The sequence below is a fragment of the Megascapheus bottae genome, chromosome 14 (assembly GCF_031878675.1).
Source record: "Megascapheus bottae isolate mThoBot1 chromosome 14, mThoBot2.hap1, whole genome shotgun sequence".
Lineage (NCBI taxonomy): Eukaryota > Metazoa > Chordata > Mammalia > Rodentia > Geomyidae > Megascapheus > Megascapheus bottae.
Window position 1 is genome coordinate 19,804,239 of NC_143522.1, and position 19,730 is coordinate 19,823,968.

The 19,730-nt window shown below is 35.0% G+C and overlaps 1 pseudogene; it reads right to left on the minus strand.

The window, feature by feature from the left end:
* Positions 1–7,886: 7,886 nt before the first annotated feature.
* On the minus strand, positions 7,887–8,592 carry LOC150054780 (ubiquitin carboxyl-terminal hydrolase isozyme L3 pseudogene; annotated as a pseudogene).
* Positions 8,593–19,730: the final 11,138 nt, after the last annotated feature.

Genomic DNA, 19,730 nt, shown 5'->3' on the forward strand with positions numbered 1-19,730 from the left:
CTAGCGAGGTAAACAGTCATCAATGAAAGATTTTTTACAAATCAGCAACAAGAAGAGAGTGTGTCTAGAGACTGTGTGCGATGGAAAGAAGATTAACTGGACACCCTAGGGAAAAGGGTAGAAGTAGGCCATGTTGATCATTCTCAATGAAGTGAGAATCTAAGTTGTTCAGATAGCAGTGAAGCTAAGTCCTTGCCTGGATACAACAAGCTAGACCGTTGACTCAAGAAACTAAGGTGTGTTAAATCAACAGTGTCTGCTCGAGGGAGCCCAACTTTACCTTCTACTTAACACTTCATTTAAAGCTCTCTGTGCAATCCATTTATTTAATGGCCCACAGGACAGTGTGTCTTTCCTAGCAGGCTGTGAAAACATAAGCTGAGTCAACTAGATTTCCCCTTATGGGGTATACATTGGAAGACCAAACTACATTTGACAACTATAAGCTGACAATGGGGAGCAGAAAAATAGTTGAGTCGATTTGATGGCAAAGATCCAAAGTGGAAACTTTATATGGTGTGGCTGAGTACAGCCCTTGCTCTTCCTGGATTTCTGAAGCCAGATTATCCAGCCTCCTTTGCATTCTGACCTCCTCTGTTCCTGAACTTTCAGTGATCCTCCTTGCTTGTTTTAGGTGTGTCTTTGCTTTTTCACAAAAAAGTGTCTATTTACATGCTTTTAGAACTATGTTTCTCTTAACAATTTCATGGAATATGCGCGTAAGTATTTCAAAGCAAGGCTTACAATTATTTTCTTTTGTGTTTTTGCTTATGTCAGTATTACTATAAAATGTTCTGCACTGTTCTATTACTTCATCTCCTTAAAACTGTCAGTTGTTGATGTTACAAAGAAAAGTATGACATAAATTTTTCAACGGTGCTTATTTAATGGCAACTGTAAAGCATATTAATTCTCATATACGTGTTACCTTAGAAAATTGAGTTTGGAATAAATACTAAATTATGTGAGTGCAATGAAATACCATTCCAAAGAACCGCTTTTATTCAGCTGAAATCATCTCCTATGACTAACAAATTAAATTGGCCATAGCCATGTGAGGTAGAACCTTTTAGGACAGCCAATATTCAAAGCCAATGGCTAGCTAATGGTATGTTTGTGACCACCCATTTGTTATGTCAAATACGTCAGTGTGTTTTCCATTCTGATTTTCCCAAACTTTTTCCATCAGCTGCAGTGTAAAAATATCATTTTCCATGAGCATGCGAGTGGTGATGTGTTCTTTGGGTGGGGCTCAAATTAGAGATGTTCTCTCAGGACTGGGTAATTTACTAAGGAGGGTCTTCGCACTTCCCCTGTGACTTCAGTTTCCTTTTCCGAGAGAAAATACATTGCTGATGCAGACAGATCTATTGGAATAGCTGTGTAGTATCCAGAGGTGACTCATTAGCTGAGACAACACAGATAAGCCTTTGTGAAAATAACTGGGGTCTTGTTGTCACTAACATGATAATAATAGAAAAAAATCATCAAATTCACATTCAAAAAGTATTAAAAATACAGTGAGGCACAAGTGCCTCATACTTGTAAATCCTATCTGATCATATAGTTGGGAACTATGGATCACAGTTCAAAATGACTGAGGGAGGAAAGTCCCCTGAGATTCTTACCTCTAATAAAGTACTAAAAAGCCCTAACTGGAGATGTGGTTCAAGCAGTAGAACAAAATAGCTAAGGGACAGTGCTCAGATCCCAGAACTGGGACACACACACACACACACACACACACACACACACTTAATTAATTAATTCAATGTGATAAAAATATCCACAAGAAACCTAATGTGTTCCTAAGTTTAACAATGATGATCTTCTTTTTCTTTACTTAAAAATATTAATTACTTCAGACAAACTGACCTAAGCATTTGAATTAGAAATGAATTTTGTTGTATTATACATTTGAAGATAGTCTATAGTCTATTCAATCTCTTCTGTAATGAAAGTTAGGTAAATTTCTCCATTAATCAAGAGTTGTTTAAAAATAATTGAAGATATTTTTAGAATCCTTCCCAAAGGCATTTTAAGCAACAATTAATTTTCCTAAAATAAAAGACAAATAGGATCGCCTCTATTGCACTGGATCTCTGTGGATACATGTGAATACTGCTTTCATTGATTAAAAGATAAGCAAAGGCAAAAAAAAACCTAGCACCTACCATACATATGTCCTTTTCTGGCACTTTTATGTAGGTTGCTCTTTCTGGGGAAGAAAATTCCTTTTGCACCCAATGTCTGAACCAGAGTTCCTTAGAACAGATGCTTCATATTCCAATGAGCAACATCACTGCACAGAATGAGAGACATTAGTGTTTCTATGTGCATTTACCTTGTACTTTCTTCATTCGTCATTTCTATTTCTGTATATATTATGCAGTATTCCCTCTGTATGATATACCATGACCTCACATTCAGCCAACAGTATTGCAAGACAATAAAGGGGATATTTCAGATCGAGACAAGTTTCCAAAGCTTGAACTCAAGGTCATGGTATTGTTCCTATTTCATTGTCTGATCACAGCTTGTGCTCTACTACTTAAACCATAATTCTAGTCTGTCAGTTTTCTCATTATTAGAAATAGAGCTTTGCAGATTCTCCTATTTGGCTAGCTTTGAACCATGATCCAGCATTTTGAAGCCTTCTGAATAGCTAGGGTGACAGGAGCAACTGGCACACCATAATATAGAAGTTTTAAATTGTATAACTCTCTGGGTAGCATGAAGTCTCACATGGTGCTGTCTAACCTACCAAGAAAATGAAATAATTGCTTTGTCCTCACATGCATGCTCTACTTGCCTGCCTGTCAATCACCAATGGCTGCTTAACACATCAGAAACACTATCAGGGTATCGCCATGCTTGTGTTACAGTGATCTTTATTTTTATTTGTACTGACCTTAAACATCTAGAAAACATCAGACAAAATATGGAAGAACATGACACGTAGGAGATAAAGAAAGTATCTCTGATACTGTGTGGCAATGCTACAGGGCAAGCAGAGAACCTCATTGTGTACAATTGTTAATTGCCATCCTGTCTCATCTACTGAGGGTCTCAGAACACATCTATTGAGCCTTTCCCTCAAGACCATGGAAAATGATGTAAAGCCTACAATTACAATGTATATAATGTGTGTGTAGACATACACACACACATACAGTATATGCTTTAAAGGGAGTGATAATATTTTCTTTGATTTTTTTCTTACTCAGTAGTTTGATTTCTATATTAGACAACCTTACCATTAAATCTAAGGAAAGATTGACAACACTGAAATAGGACTGTGCCTTTGGAAAGTGTGATGCATTGTTGTTGCTTGTACAAATAAACTGTCTCATTCTTAGTACATGGATGGATGCCGTAAAGAGCTTTCAATGAATGTGGCATGCTTGACTCAGATAAGGTTATGGGATCCACATGAGATTTTTTTCTAGATTTTCAGTTTGCTATCACTGAAGATGTTGTTCTCATATTTTGACTAATAGTCATATGGTACCAACATAATAAAAAACATTTATTTTCTTCTGTGTTTAATTTAGCCTTAGACAAAAGCTATCATCTCCTTTTGATAAATCTTTACTTAAATTCCATCCTTTGTCTTAAGAGGAAAAAATATTCAAGTGATATATGCACAACAGCTGTCTTCCAGAATCCTCACAAAGCAATTTTTGTGGACAATTAAGGTGTAAACAGCTGGAGTAATTGTTTATATATGGACATTCTGCATGTGCTGTGGGAGGGACTTCCTTTCCTCTAAGTATTAAGTCTTTGTCTTAGAAGACTGCCATGGTTGTCTTGAGAGAGACAGTGGCCTCTAATATTCTGAACTCTATGTGGTGATTATGGTTTTCCTTTATAGATAAGAAGTACATAGTGAGCTGGGTCAGCTGGAAGGCTTCTGAGAACCAGAGGGACAGGCATACTCAAGCCATGCACAGGAACGGATTTTCACTGGAGGATATATTAAAGTCAGGATGTCCATTTCTCCTCTCATGTAGATACTAGATGATAGAATCTGAGGGATATTCTACCAAGGCACCTGTTCAATGACCCCACATGGCACATCTCACAACCTGAGAAAGCCCTAGCAGTCAAGTGGAGTAACTAGGATTATAGGCATGAGCTACCATGTCCAGCTCGGAATTTATAATATTGACTGATATGGTGGATAAATTGAAATTTATATTTGACTTTATTTTGAAATATATATTTAAATGTTGAATGAACGTTGGATAAATCTTGAACAGTAAATAGAGGGCCCAAGAGAAAATGCATGGGAACTTGGATGACAGAGTTCTTTTCTTCTAGACCTTGGAGACAGACTGTGGTCAAATTAAACAAGCAGAACAGGTTGAAAAGTCTTTAGGATATACCTGAGCTATAATGTGGGCTAGGAGTTAGAGTTAGCAAGTGGCTAAATTTCAGGAGATGTTGGGTCTAGCAGAAGAAACAGCAGGAATTATCTGATCAGCATGAAAGTGACTGGAATCCCTCTCTCCCACACACATACTAGTTTGTCTGTTTTATTGTTTCATGTTTACTCCACACTTCATGTGACTGAAAGTCCTAAGACAGAGAAGCCACTTGACATGGCATGTGGCTGCCTCTGGAGCCCTGGGAAGGAGCTTCTGGAGGAGAACAATGCTTGCTGGCTGCAGACATAGCAGTGTGGGAAAGAGCTCCCAGGCTTTCCATTCTCCAAAGCCCATTGGGAACAACAAAAGAGGAAAATGTTATTTTCTTCTAGGAAAGGAGAATAGACATCAGGAGGTCAGAGAAGCAAGAGCATCTATCTCAGACAAAGAAATGTCCAATGTTCTCAAACATCTTTTTTTCTCATATATTTTATTGTAATTAATAGAAGGGTTACATTATATTCACCAGATAGAAGGTGCATTACTTCTTATGCATTGATGCCCTTTCTCATGTCTTGGTCCCCATTTCTCTCTCCCCACCTCTGCCCCCCATCTTGTTTTCCTCCCTTCCCTATCCAACTTCAAATAACCAAATATACAATATATCAGATAACCAGGTGAAATATTCAAACATCTTAAGGTTAGAGGACATGCCAATTTTTTTTGAGTCATTCACTCTTCTATCTTTTAGCTCCACTAAACACAAAAGCAAGTCCCTAGTACATCAGTTTCAGATCAGACTTGGTTGAGGTATTTCACAGTTTTTGATGTTCTTTTTCTTTTTCTTTTTCTTTTTTTTGAGAGAGTATGAGATGTAGCCAATGTTTAGATGACCCTGGAGATTTGCTGTGAATCAAGCTTTCATGATTAATAGAGACAGTAACCGGGCACTTAATTTACATGACAGTTATATACAACTTTTCTCATGATATCATATCAGAAGTTAATTTGTCCTTTGAGGCTGAGAACATTTTCTCCTCTCATGCACTATGAGAAATTTGTTTGCATAAGAAAAGAAAGTAAACGAATAGCAATATAATTTTCGAGGCTATCTAAAGAACTTAACAATGTGCTTTGAAGGGTCTATGATTCCAAACACTATCTGGACAACTACATTGAGATCTCTAACTATGTATGACCTACTTAAACAAAAAAGAAGTCTCAAATAGTAACAATAGGCTAAAATAATATGATCACCATGTCTTAGGGAAAGGTGTTATAATGTTATGGAAATGTCTTAAAATATCTATAAGATCTTTCTGTGACCTAAAATGGAAAAAAATAGTGTTATAATTTTAAGGGAATGACTTAAAATAGCTAAGTTATCTTTCTGCCACTTAAAATAGGAAAAATCAATATACATTGAACAGATTTTCAAAACATGTTTATGGTTCACGTGTACTTCTTGTGTATCTGAATGCCACACAAAGAAAAAAAAATTAACTGTTGCTGTTTATTATTTAAAATTCTCCTGGATTATGCGATGCGATTTCTTATATATATAAATAAAAGAAAATGGTACCTCAAGTAAATTCCATTAGACATTATGTTTCTGCCACCATGATTTGGAGGAAATATATTAGGATATCATTATCCTCAGCAAATGTGAGGGTGTGTTTATATGTGCATGTGTGTTCCCAGTTTGGCTATGAGGTTGAAAATACAGTTTATCATTAGTTTCTGATTTAATAAGGCTACTGGTTATGTTTTCGAGAATGTACATCAATAATTTTATTTCAGGTAATGTATCATGAACATTTTCTAATCACTTCCAAAAGAGACCCTAATGCATATTCATTAATATTACATATGGCGCCAACCTGCAGGAACAACTCTGGTGGTTATCCCGTAAAATCTATTTCTTTCTGCGCTGACTCTAACCTAACATGCTGAACTACTATAGCATAGAACACTTCTGTGAACATTTCTCTTATTTGTGTTTGTTACTCTCTTTCCTGAGAATTTTGTAGATTGAGCCCATAATTTACATTCGTCTACCTCAGGAACAATGGTAACAAAGTTGATTCAGAACTAAAGGGCTCAAATAAGCCTGTTTACTTAACAGAATTTAGTAAGTTTAAATATTTAAAAAACGGTGTTTGTTCTCCTCTCCCTCTAAAAAAGTAAATGGTACTGGATAAATAAATATATTGTGCTGCTCATAATTATGTATCATTTTCTGAAGTTATTTGATGATGAATGATACAAATAGGATGAATGAAATTGACAGATTTATGATGCAGGTCAGTAATCATCCTGATTTTAAAATGTAGATACGTCTCTTCAGTAGTTCTTAGTTTTATTAACTTTGATGAATTAAGAATAAGGTCACCACCACAAGATAGGTTACTATGGTTAACACTGATATAAAGGTGTTGCAATTCTCTATTGTGAAGACCACCAATCAATTTAATCTCATATCGTATGTAGTATGAGGAGTTATGGTGTATTGGTGTATGAATCTAATGTGATTGAGAGCAATTTGGCTCTACAGTGCATTAATTATATGACAAAACTGTATCCTTTTGAGACATAATAAAAAGACATGTGGAAATAAATATGGTCAATGTCTTATTCAACTCTGAACCTGAAGATGATAGCCTAAGGTCGTGTTCTCACAATTTCTGTTTAGAAGTCTAATGGTATCTGAAACTGGAATTATTGTCAATTAAAGACTTGCATTTTAAATCTAAGTCATCTTCCTCTGGAAAAAAAATTAGAAAAGCACACAGAACCTGAAGGTATTTCCTATATGGCTATTATGTGCTTATAAATGGAAAATAGTTTAAAATTAAGGAAGAGAGCCAGACTTAAAAATGCTTCTGAATTTGCCCAAATAAACAGCAGCAAGACCACACATGTTTTTCTCTCTAGTTTATAGGACTTGGCTTTTCTATGTAAAGGCAACCATTGAAGTTAAATTTCATTAGGCCTATGAATGTTTATCCTAAAACAGAAATTAGGAAGTGTTCTTATCTTCTAATCAATTTGAAACCAACAAAAATATTAGATCATATAAACTTGCCTAACCTGTAGTATTTCTTTTACTTCTCCTGGTTTGAATTAACTTTTTTTCCTCAACTAATAAAACACTTCATAGCTCACAGAAAATGTTATTATGATTATGGTCGCTGCTGCTAAATTATAATGTAAGCTTTAGAATGTCTACCACTGTCTGCCCAGGCAGATCACTAAAGGAAGAAGGCATAGTAATATATCATAAAGTTTTTATAAGGCTACAAAGAAATAGTATTTGCATACCATTTTGATGTTAAGTATTCTTTATGGCATTTTAGTGACTTGAAATCTAATAAGTTTACTGAGATTTTTTTAATTTACATAAAGTTTAATCAGTCAAGTTAATGAATATATCAGAAATTTTGAGTTAGTGTATGGCAGAGGGAATTTAACTTCTGTTGCAAATAATAGTTGTTTGGTGTTTCCATTATCACCCAGCTATGCTGCAGAAAGAGCAATTGCATTAAACCTAAGTTCATCAGGGTCACGCTCCTTAAATTGCTTGGAAACTTCTATAGCATCCTCTAATGTTTCATCACTAGTTTTCCCATGATTAATTGGAAATGGTTTCCGTCCATCTAATTCATAGAGATGCCCATCTACAGGAACTAACGCAATACAATGAAGATCTACTTTCTCATCTAGGCTTAGTGCCTCAGTCTGACCTTCATGGGCACTGGTCTCATGAGTAACTCAAATTGCATCATAGTTCTCCAGGTATCAGGCTCATTCTTCAGGGTCATGGGCACAGACTCCTCCAGAAATTTTTTCAACGATGATCCAGATTCAAAGGTCATCTTGTCTTTGTTGCTCGCAATTGCATGGATTAACCCATTTGTTCCACAGGCATTGCTGATAGTTTGCTTCATGAAATACACTGATGAGGTAACATCCTGTCCCTGAGATTTAATTTTTCTTTCCTCCTCTGTTCTGAATACTTCATACTTTTCTGTAATAGGGAAGAGAAGTAACACTGCACACACTGGTCTTGGTACCATGCTAAGAAGTTCAGGATCCATCCCACAAACATCAACAAATTGCCAATTAGGATGTAAACCTAACTGTTTGAGAAACTGGTTGGTGACCTCGGGGTTGGCCTCCAGCGGTAGCCAGCGCTGACCCTCCTTGGCTGCTCCACCCGGCCCCTCGCTGCCTCTTTTTACTGAGATTTTTCTGATTTTTAGAACACATTACATACATCAAGATACAATCATTTGTGTGCAATTTTTCTGTAGCAGGAGCAATTCAGGAAAAGCCAGTCCTAACCAAAACTCTTTAACAATAAAACAGTGATATGTCATGCATGGTATAGATACACAGTGGAGTCTGACCTCATACAGAGGATGATATTATATAATCTGCAAAGAAATTGATGCACATGGGAAAAAATAAACAAAAAAACTATGTTATGTGAAGTAAGTCAGACCCAGAAAAACAAAGGACACAGATTCTCTCTTATGATAGTATTAGAACTAATGTACACATACATAACACAGGGTTGTGTGCAAGCATACACAAAAATATTAACTCAGGGAAGAGTTCAAACTATGGAACTCCTAAGAAAAACTAGCCATCCAACAAAATGAATAACTGGAAACTTATGTGGGAGGAGGACAGGGGAAGAGATTAGATGAATGAAGAAAGGATGGGGGAGAGGGCAGTCATAATATTTAGTGCATACACTATGAAACTAAGAAGATGGAGGAATAGGGGAGAATTTTGAAAGAGGGAAAAGCAATCAGGTCTTATAAGCTGATTTGTACAAGTCAATTCCTTTACACAACTACTTAAATATAATAAAAATACAATTAAAAAACATTGCTCTTCCAGTACAAGCTTATATAGAGAGAATAAAACATTATTAAAAATAAGCAATCTGCAATTGATAATTGTGGTGTATGAATTGAGGAGTATTGTGAATTCAGAGTCAGCCAGAGTTACCCTGTATCTCAAGAAAAATAATAAAGTAAAATATGAGTAAACTATATTAATCTGGTGTTTCTATAGTGACTTGGAAAAAGTAAGGGACAAATAAATGTTTCTACTTAGCTTTAGTGACAAGACAATGGAGCTGAATCTTTTTGGAAATTTAACAGAAGAGTAAAAGCCTGAATTCTACCCCTATTGATTCCAGGAAATCCTATTATTTAAACTTTTTCAAAGGTTTCTGATAACTATATTATTTAAGAAAAGACCCTCATAATTTTAGTTGTAAGAAAGAAATACCAGCACTGAACTCTGATAATCCTGGCTGCCAGGACCTTTGTTCCAGTGTCAACATAGTCCAAATTCCAAGAAACAATTTAATAAAAATTAATAATATCATTAAGATAAATAGCTAAGGGCTGGGAGTTTAGCCTAGTGGTAGAGTGCTTGCCTAGCATGCACGAAGGCCCGGGTTCGATTCCTCTGTACCACATACACAGAAAAAAGCTGGAAGTGGTGCTGTGGCTTAACTGGTAGAGCTCTAGCCTTGAGCTTTCTCAAGGATAGTGCTCAGGCCCCGAGCCTAAGCCCAGAACTGGCAAAAAAAAAAAAAAAAAAAAAAAAAAAAAAAGAAGATAAATAGCTAAAAGGAAAGTTACTTCCTCCTCAGGATTCCAGTTTAAAGTCTGTCTTCAAATTTTAAAAGGGTCTACAAGAATAAAGAACAGACTCCATTAGCTCAAATTGAGTCAATACATGAAACTAAGAATATTATTTTTTTTCTTTTTTTCATATATTTATTGTAATTAATAGAAGGGTTACATAATATTCATCAGATACAAAGTTCATTACTTCACAAACATGTCTCATGTCTTCACAATCATTTTTCATGTCTTGGTCCCCATTTCCCTCTCCCCCACCCCCATCCCTCATCTTGTTTTCCCCCCTTCCCTATCCGATTTCAAATAACCAAATACGCATATATACAATATATCAGATAACAAGATGAAATACTGTAACAATATGAGATAACCAAGGGACAGCAAAAGGGATGAGAGATAACATAGTACATTAAGGACGATAAGAAAGAATGAAAGAAAGAAAGAAAGCAAGAAAGAAAAAAAGAAAGAAAGAGCATTCTATTGCGTGATATCAAGATGCATTGTAAAGATAAACTGAGTCATTCATTAAAGAGTAGCCCCCCATACAACAACTGAAAAATAAGGAATGTTGTTTTGAAACAAACAACATTCTACAGTTTGTTCCTGTTTGAATGTGAAAAGAGGAATGGCTATATCCAGAATGTATATAAATTTTTCTGATGTTGAATGTCTTTTCCAAGCCTTACATACATATAATTGTTAGATTTCAAAGCATGTTATCTTTATATTCATGCTCATACACTTACAGAAACTGTCAAGAGACTGAATATCCCTAATGTATGTTAAAGATAACACTATGGAGTAGAATTCTTGAAGCTCTGGATACTTCTTGAATTTCTTCTAATAAGCAGGGTCTTTGGGAGGCAGGGTCAAGGATAGGACAGTAAGAGTGAGTCTCATGAGGTACTTGACTCAGGAGATAAATTTAAGGGATATGACAAACTAAATAATATAAGAAAAGTTAATAAAATATTTTTAAAATACAAGTAATCAAAACAATCTACAGCCAAAACTATATTAATATTTTAAGTAAAAACAGAATGTAGATTATTGGGTTTTCCTTTTACCTTAGATATCTATATTGGCCAAGCCATATTAATCATTCCTATCTTAATTTCACAGATTTTGTTTTAAATGTCTCTATTTTTATGTGTGCAAAGTTGTTTTTTTTTTTTTTTATTTGACCTCAGGGCCTGAATGCTGTTCTCAAGCTTTTTTTTTTTTTTCTGAAGGGTAGGACTATACAGCTTGAGCGACCGCTCCACTTCCAGATTTTGCTAGTTTAGTGGACATAAGGCTCTTAGACTTTCAGGCTTGGGTTGGCTTTTAACCACAATCCTCATACCTCAGTGTCCTGAGTAGCTAGGATTATAGGCATGAGCCACCAGTACCCAACAATTGTCTCTCTTTAAATACAACATGCAAATTTAATCCTTCTCATGTATGGCACTGGTGTTGTAACTAGTTGAAGAAGATGTACTCAGAAAGATAAAAATCTGATCTCTGTGTGTACCCATCACTAAATATAGTTGCGCAGAACGTATCTCTATACATGAGTGTGTACCTCTATAAGTACATCTGTCCAGAACCTCATGTGTATTCAAGTAAAAGATCTGGGGCTTTGTAAAACCTCCTTCATGCTCATAGATATTCTTCTTGTGATTGAGATTATATAACGCAAAAAAAAGTATGATGTCAACTTTCCATATTTAAGAAGGACTTGCTTAAACGTAAGTTGTCTATGACAAGACTGGCAGATACTTTGAGTCAATATATTAAAGAAAACCAATCAGTGATGGTACATTTCTTTGTATCACATGTTAAAGAAAGCGTTCCTATGGTTTGTTTTATTATTAATTAATTTATTTATTTTAAACTGTCTAACATTCATCTTATAAAAACAGTTTCTATCCCAGAGGACTTGGCTGTGTACACTGATGGCAGAACATACTCTAGATTGTTCTGCTGTTGCTGAAATTTATAGCATTTCCTTTTCCTATGAAATAGAGAGTTTACGGTCTTTTCTCTAATTTAAGGATCTGGAGTATAATTTAGGTATAATTGAATAAGATTTCAAATTTCAAAGTGTGGTGGCCTCAGAAGGCATTTTTACCCCATATGAAAGTATACTGTATACTATACACAGAGTGTCAACTGATGGAACAACGTGTTTGTTGTACTTCCTTCTCTAGTCATTTATTTCCTCTCATCTACAACCACAGGATTTTCCTCTCTTCTTGCCTCTGAAGGAGAATTCTTCCACATACTCTTGATCTCTTTCATGACCTATCTTTCAAAGCTTCCACTGTGATTCTCATTGTCACTCCATAGCATTTTTTTATCAGTCCTCACAGAAGACAGATAGATGCCAGTGGCAACCCAAAAGGAAAACACATTTTCAACAATGTAGCCAAAAAAAGAGCACCATAAGTTCAAGCCCCAACGCACCAGTTAGAACATTAGCACAGGTAGAAAGTTAAGGAAGCTAAGGAACCAGGTAGCAGAAGATACATTGCTTCACATCTCAGTTCCTCATTTATTTTGTCTGTCCAGTGGGTGGGGGTCAAGATGGATGAAACAAATTGTTTCTATAATTTTATAATGTTATCCTGTTTGAGGTTTATCAGTTTCATATGCTGAAGAAGAATAGCTCTGAAAAGATTTGGAAATCATTCATAAGCATTTGGATGGCAGCCGACCCTAAAATGTTTGTAGAATAATTATTTGGAAAAATCTAACTTTCTCATTGGAAACTCTTTTCTTTTCTTTGTACCCTGATGGGTATTGCAGAGAAAGGAACTGCATCTCTGACCAACCTAGGGCTCTATTTAATGATGTGTTTTCTAATGGCCTTTCGATCTGTTTGTATTGGATAAAGACTACATTGTACCCAGTCAAATTTTGCTTTGACATGTGAATATATGTCTATAAATAGCTAGCTGAAAAGTTTAGAAATAAATTTACCTTATTTAACTATGTTATTCTTTGATCATGTTTTCCCTAACTTTGTTTGATTGCCAGGAGAATTCGCCAAGTTTTCCTTTGATGATCAGTCAGCAGGTTTTTAAAAACACTCTTATAAATGTCCATAGCACTCTTTTCCCTTGAAAATCTTCATACTTCTTCATACCCATATACCTTGTTCAGTTCATACTACATCTTAATAATATCATTTGTCCTCAGCTCTCAATCTGTCATGGCCCTTATCAAAACACACTAATGTGCCTTTCTTTTTTTTGTCAGTCTTGGAGCTTGGACTCTGTGTCTGGGCATTGTCCCTGAGCTCTTCAGCTCAAGGCTACCACCCTACGCCTTGAGCCTCAGCACCACTTCTTTGAACCTTGATCCTCAGATCTCAGCCTACTGAGTAGCTAAGATTACCACCAAGCCTGGCACTAATGTGCCTTTTTTAATCTTCCTTTCCACTTCTGTTTGGTAATAAATAATAATAATTTAAAGGAAATTCAGGAGAGAGAGAATGGGGACAAAATCAACATTTACCTTATATAATGTTTATATATATATGATATTAGAAGAGTATGTGAAACTTCTTCAATTCCATATAACTTAGGATATCATATTATGAGCATTAGGTGTCCTGTATTATATATCACATTGTACTTTAGCACTATTATAAATATTAAAGTACCATCATGTAATGTTGATGCCTGCCAGCTTCAAGAAAGTGACTAAAGAGGTTTCTTGGTAGGATATCACATTCTAAATAATATAAAATATAGACTTTGTGTTAGCAAGGTTCCAAAATGCCTCCAGTTATTATTTCTTCATGGTGTTTGCACTTTGTGACTACTCCCACCACTACTGACTAGAGCAGGCCTAAAATCAACAAGATGTTCTAGAAATAGTGGCATAGGACTTTCTGGTGAGTTCATATTAATCATAATTCACACATGACTAACATATCCATACAAAAATCAGTAGAAGCTAATGACAGACAAAAACACCAAATTCTTAACATCAAAGCTAAATGGAATATATTATCAAATACTAAATTAAAAATATAACATGTAATTTGATATTTGGTCATATTTTCAAATGTTTAGGAATTGAATCTCTATTACTGTACTTTTCTAAGAAACAATACACTCTGAATCTTGCAAGTTTTGTGGAAAAAAACATTTATTTGAAAAGTTGTTAGGCCAACACACAGAATTATAGACGTATAAGAAAAATAGGAAGCAGATCTTTTTCTAGAATCTCCCTGAGGCATTCATGCTATGCTTCTTAAAGTAAGTTAAAAGAGGGGAAAAGGGGACTTGAACTCAGGGCCAAGGTGTTGTTTCTAAGCTTTTCCATGCAAGTGGTTCTACCACTTGAACCAAATAGAGAAATCAGCCCAAAGATTCATATGGAATAATAAAGGACCCATAATAGCAAAAACAATCCTTATCAGGAAGAACAAAGTCATGGTAATAAAAAAGCTTTGGACCTGTGTAAGAATGGGTCTGGGGACCTAGAAATAGAATAGAAGAATCCCAAAATAAGCCCACAAACATATAGCCGCCTATTATTTGATAAAGGAACCAAAAACACACGTTGGAAGAAAGACAACCTCTTCAACAAATGGTGTTGGCAAAATTAGATAACAACATGTAGAAAACTGAAGTCAGATACATATATATCACCCTGCACCAGAATCAGTCCTAAATGGATTAAAGACCTCATTGTAAGTCCAGATACAGTGAAAATACTGCAGACAGAAAGGGACATGAAGCCTTCTAGGCACAGATCAAAATTTTTTAAAAAGACTGGATAAATGGGATTGCATCAAATTAAATAATTTCTTCTGTGCTGCAAAGGACATAACTAACTAGATAAATAGTAAGCCCACAGAATGAAAGAAGAGATTTTCTAGTTATGCATTAGACAAGAGACTCCTACCTAAACTATACTTAGAACTCAAAAAAATTAAACCTCCCCAAAATAAATACTAAAAACTAAACAACCCAGTCAATAGATGGGCTAAAGACTTAAGAGAGACTTCTCAGAGGAAGAACTAAGAATGGCTGATATACACATGAAGAAATGTTCAACATCTCTGGCCATAAAAGACATGTGAATCAAGACAACATTGAGATTCCACCTCATTTCAGTTAGAATAGCCACTATCAAGAAAACTAACAATAACAAATGTTGGCAGGGATGCAGTGAACAAAAGAACTCTACTACTACGCTGTTGATGGAAATGTAAACTATTCAACCACACTGGAAAGCAGTATCGAGGTTTCTTAAAAGATTAAACATAGAGCTTCCATATGACCCACCAGTTCCACTTCTGGGAATTTATCCAATAGAACACATACAATGTCACACTAAAACTCCCAGCACAACCTTGTTCATTGCAGCAGTGTTTATCATAGCCAAGATATGGAATCAGCTTAGTATGACTTTCAACTCAACCTTGAATTCCTTTTCCCATAGGTCTGAAAGGGTGTTCTGACAGTTGCTACTGTCTAGTCATAGGGTTCATTCCCTTGTTAATACCCCATGTTCTACCCAGTGGCTTTCTAGGAGCCTACCAAGGTTTACTAAAGTACAACAGATCACTCATTGCTTAAGAAACTTCAGGATAGAAGTTCCATGTCAGAAGCCATTGTCACAGACTAGAAGAATAAAAACTTATCTCAGCACTCACATTTACAAAGATATCAGAAGTTAAATCTATAGAATCAGGGTTGAGGACAAATATGAGAGGAAAACAGTTTCTTATAGCAGATAGATTGGTCAGGAAATTATGAGGACTTTAGGCACAAAGTCCCAAGGAATGGGAGCAAAGGCTCATGAGCATGTATCTTACTTTGTGAAACTCTGAAGGTGAATCGTCAAAGTATATTTAAGAGGTTGAAATTGCGTGTCATGGAAAAATCATGACTCTCACAAGCTGAGACTGGAGTATACTGAGTCATTTCTAAGTTCATGAGAATCTCATTTATTGCAATAAAGAGACAGGAGTTTTCTTCATAGTTGTCTTGCAAACAAGCCACACTTCTGAGATTTATACATATAAGCTTTATTATTTCACAATTATATTTTTTCTATTTTTAAGAAAAAAAAGGTTCATTTAGCCTTTTTACATTCGGGCCAAAATCAAAGAATCCAAAAAAAGGAAAAGAGCAGAGGAAATGTACCTTTAATTATGCTTTCATATTGAAGACACATAACCTAAAGTTTTAATGGATTGGTCAAACTAAAGTGTTCATCTAGGGTCATGAAAGTAAGAATAAATACAAAAATAAGAATTAATCCAAATTGTCGCACAATTTATTTTAAAAACAAAGTCTTACTATAAATCAAGAAAGTGTACTGTAGCCAACAAGTTGCTTTCATAATATTCCGGGAAACTTTGTTTGTAATCAGAGATGCCAAAAATGGTAAGTGCCAGATTTGATATGGTGAAAATCATACTGTGCTTATATAAGGTTAAAAAATATGTGTATTTGGTTATTTGAATTTGGATAGGGAAGGGAGGAAAACAAGATGAAGGGCAAGGTGGAGGGAGGGAAATGGGGACCAAGACATGAGAAAGGGTATCAATGTATGTGAAGTAATGCACCTTCTATCTGGTGAATATAATGTAACCCTTCTATTAATTACAATAAAAATATATGAGAAAAAATTCTTAAGCCAAAAGCTAGGTTTTCCATGGTATTAAATACTGTATACAAGGATAAGGCTTGGAGTAATGGGATGTTCCTTTAGCCCATGCAATAGTTATTTTAAGTAAGGACCAGGAGACTTTGAGAGAATCCAAGGTTTATAAGCATTAGGCTAAAATGAAATAGAAGCTAAATTGAAATAGACCTGGATGAAGAGTTCTAATGAATCATATTTCTTCCACTGATTGTTTCAATACACATTCTTATGTACACCAAGATACATGGTGAGACTCAAATACATAAGAGAAATGAAAAACAAAACCATGAAAAGACAAAGTTGAGCTGGTACATAGAAATACAGATTGATTCTGAATGCCTCTTATTCCATGGATGAAGGATATGATCTTAGAGAGAGATGCATGCACAGTAGGATAATGAGTTGCCATGGGAAAGATGTCTGAGACACTATTCCAACACTGTGAGTATTGAGTATTAACCTTTGAGAAATAGACAACCTCTTGGAAATAGTCTTTCATAAACACAGTCATTATCATGGAATTGTTTCCAGATTAAGCTTGAATCAATAATACCTTAAATTGTTGCTAATAATGCTGTTTAATAAATACTTACTCTATGTCTTAAATCAATTAATGAGATGCCTATGCATTGATTTTAATGTTTACTTTATTCATGAGGACTGTGAGACTCAGTAAAATATATTGTTGAAAGACACATCTAAAGTCATAGATATTTCTCACAACAAAACTCATACTCGGGTAAGCTAATTGCATATAGTGTCTTCATCTTCTACTGTGAAAATACACTCCATTGAATACAGGATTATAAATTTCTGGATTTCTTTTATAAATTACTGTACCTAAACAACCCCGCCCATGGTCAAATTTAAGAGGTGGGGGGATATAAGACTGAATACTTATTTTTAGTTCTCAAAGTAATAGTTATGTACAACCTAATTTTTTGATTCTCTATTAACTTTATGGAATACTATATAATATAAGAAAAAACATAAGATATCATCATCCTCTTAGATTAAAAAATTAAAGAGAAAGAAATTCACCCCAGAGTCACAAAGGAAGTAAGTAGAAAAGCCAGAATTTAAACTCAGAATTGATTAGAGTGCTATATATACAAGGGAGGATTTCAATAGTGTTAACTCCTTTGAAAAACTGACCAATAGTTTAACAAAATGAATACCAAGAAGCTGATATGAGTTTCATCAGATCAGATGGAAGATCAAGGGGAATGGAGTAATTGAGAAAGAAAGAATGGGTAAAGACAGTCACAATATTCAATGTATGTATTTTAAAAAGAAAATTCAGGGCATGGGTGAGGTTTGAACAGATAGGGATAAATAACACTGATTAAGGTATATTGTACTCAAACTGACACATGGAATCAAAATCCCCTTTATACAACTACATAAAAATAATTAAACATGGCTGGGAGTTTGGCCTAGTGGTAGAGTGCTTGCCTAGCATGCACAAAGACCTGGGTTCGATTCCTTGGTACTATATACTTAGAAAAAGCCAGAAGTGGTGCTGAAGCTCAAGTGGAAGAGTTCTAACCTTGAGAAAAATCCAAGGACAGTCCTCAGGCCCTGAGCTTAAGCACAGGACTGGCAAAAAAAATAATAATTAAACATTAAAAATAAATAAACTCATATTTGTCCAAACTCAAAGCCAATCCTTGATTTCAGCCATGAAATTATTACCAAGTATAGGATATTGTATTTTTCTAAATACCATTAATACACAGCTTTTGAAAGTGAAAAACGGAAACATAAATTATGAGTTTTTGTTTACTTCAAAAATCTTAGTGAATAAGGTCTGCATACTAAACATTACTGTAATTAACCTATTTCTCAATTCGAGTTCTTTCACTCTACATTATTTTATTCCTTTATTTTACACTACCTCCAAAATCTATTTTACATTCATTTCATCTATGCTAGACAAACCATAAAGCACTAAATTAAAATGTCTCTCTACAAAACTCAGAGCATTATATTTGTGCTTTTTAATAGGCTATTGATTATTTACTAGTAAAAACATGTTTTTTTGTATTTTATCATGTAATATAGAAGGTCTGGGCATTTAATTTTTTATGACTTAGAGGCTAGGGAAATATTGGAATACTAATTTTGTGTCTTTGTCAAATAAAGCCTCTTTTCATTCATGTAGTATACATTTCAGTGGTCCTGTTAGAGCCACTAAGAGGATCAAGGTTATAAAGGTAAGTATTGTTTCCCAGGAACCTCAAAAATTGCGAGAGAATCTCTGTCCAATGAGGAGACCCATGGCTCAGAAAAGTAACATGACACATCTTTATATCTGTGGTTCTTCTAATTTGAGATTGATCCTTACCAAAAAAACCCTCAGTGTCTCTTTGCCAGTGGTAGTTCAAAATGGTCTGCTGATAAATACAGGCTTAAAGTAGTGTAGCCTGGGAACGGACTATGAGTTGAATGAATGAGATTTGATTTTCCCTATATCTCTTGATATATTAAACTTGCCTCTGGCTAAAACTCTGGATGCTTACAGTTTCTTTAAGAGAAACAATATAAAACTCGAGAAATTCCTATTGCTATGGATTATCTGGAAATATGTGGAATAGAAAACTAATCTTTAGATTCATGGTTGGGAAGGATGTTAAATAAATCACTTGTATCCTTAACAGCAAGAATAACGGTATGTGGCACACTTGTCTTAGTTTTTACAGGTTTTAATCTTAGGAGTTCATTGAAGTTCATTGAATAATGCTCCTCAGAAAGACACTGTTCACTCGGTATCCATATGGCAGGGACTTAATGAGTATTGCATGATTAGACCACACTGAATCTTTACAACAAGGCATAATCTGGATATATGCTAATAATTTTTCTCAACCATTATAGGTTATTCCCTACACAACAGGCTCACAGTTGTGAGAATGAGAGTAAATATTTGAACACAGGTGACATATTTGCTGATCTAGTGCTTTTTACAATCAAGGTATCCCCCCCCAACTGGTGTATTTAAATCTGTTGGCAAAATACACAGCAGATATACAAATGTTAT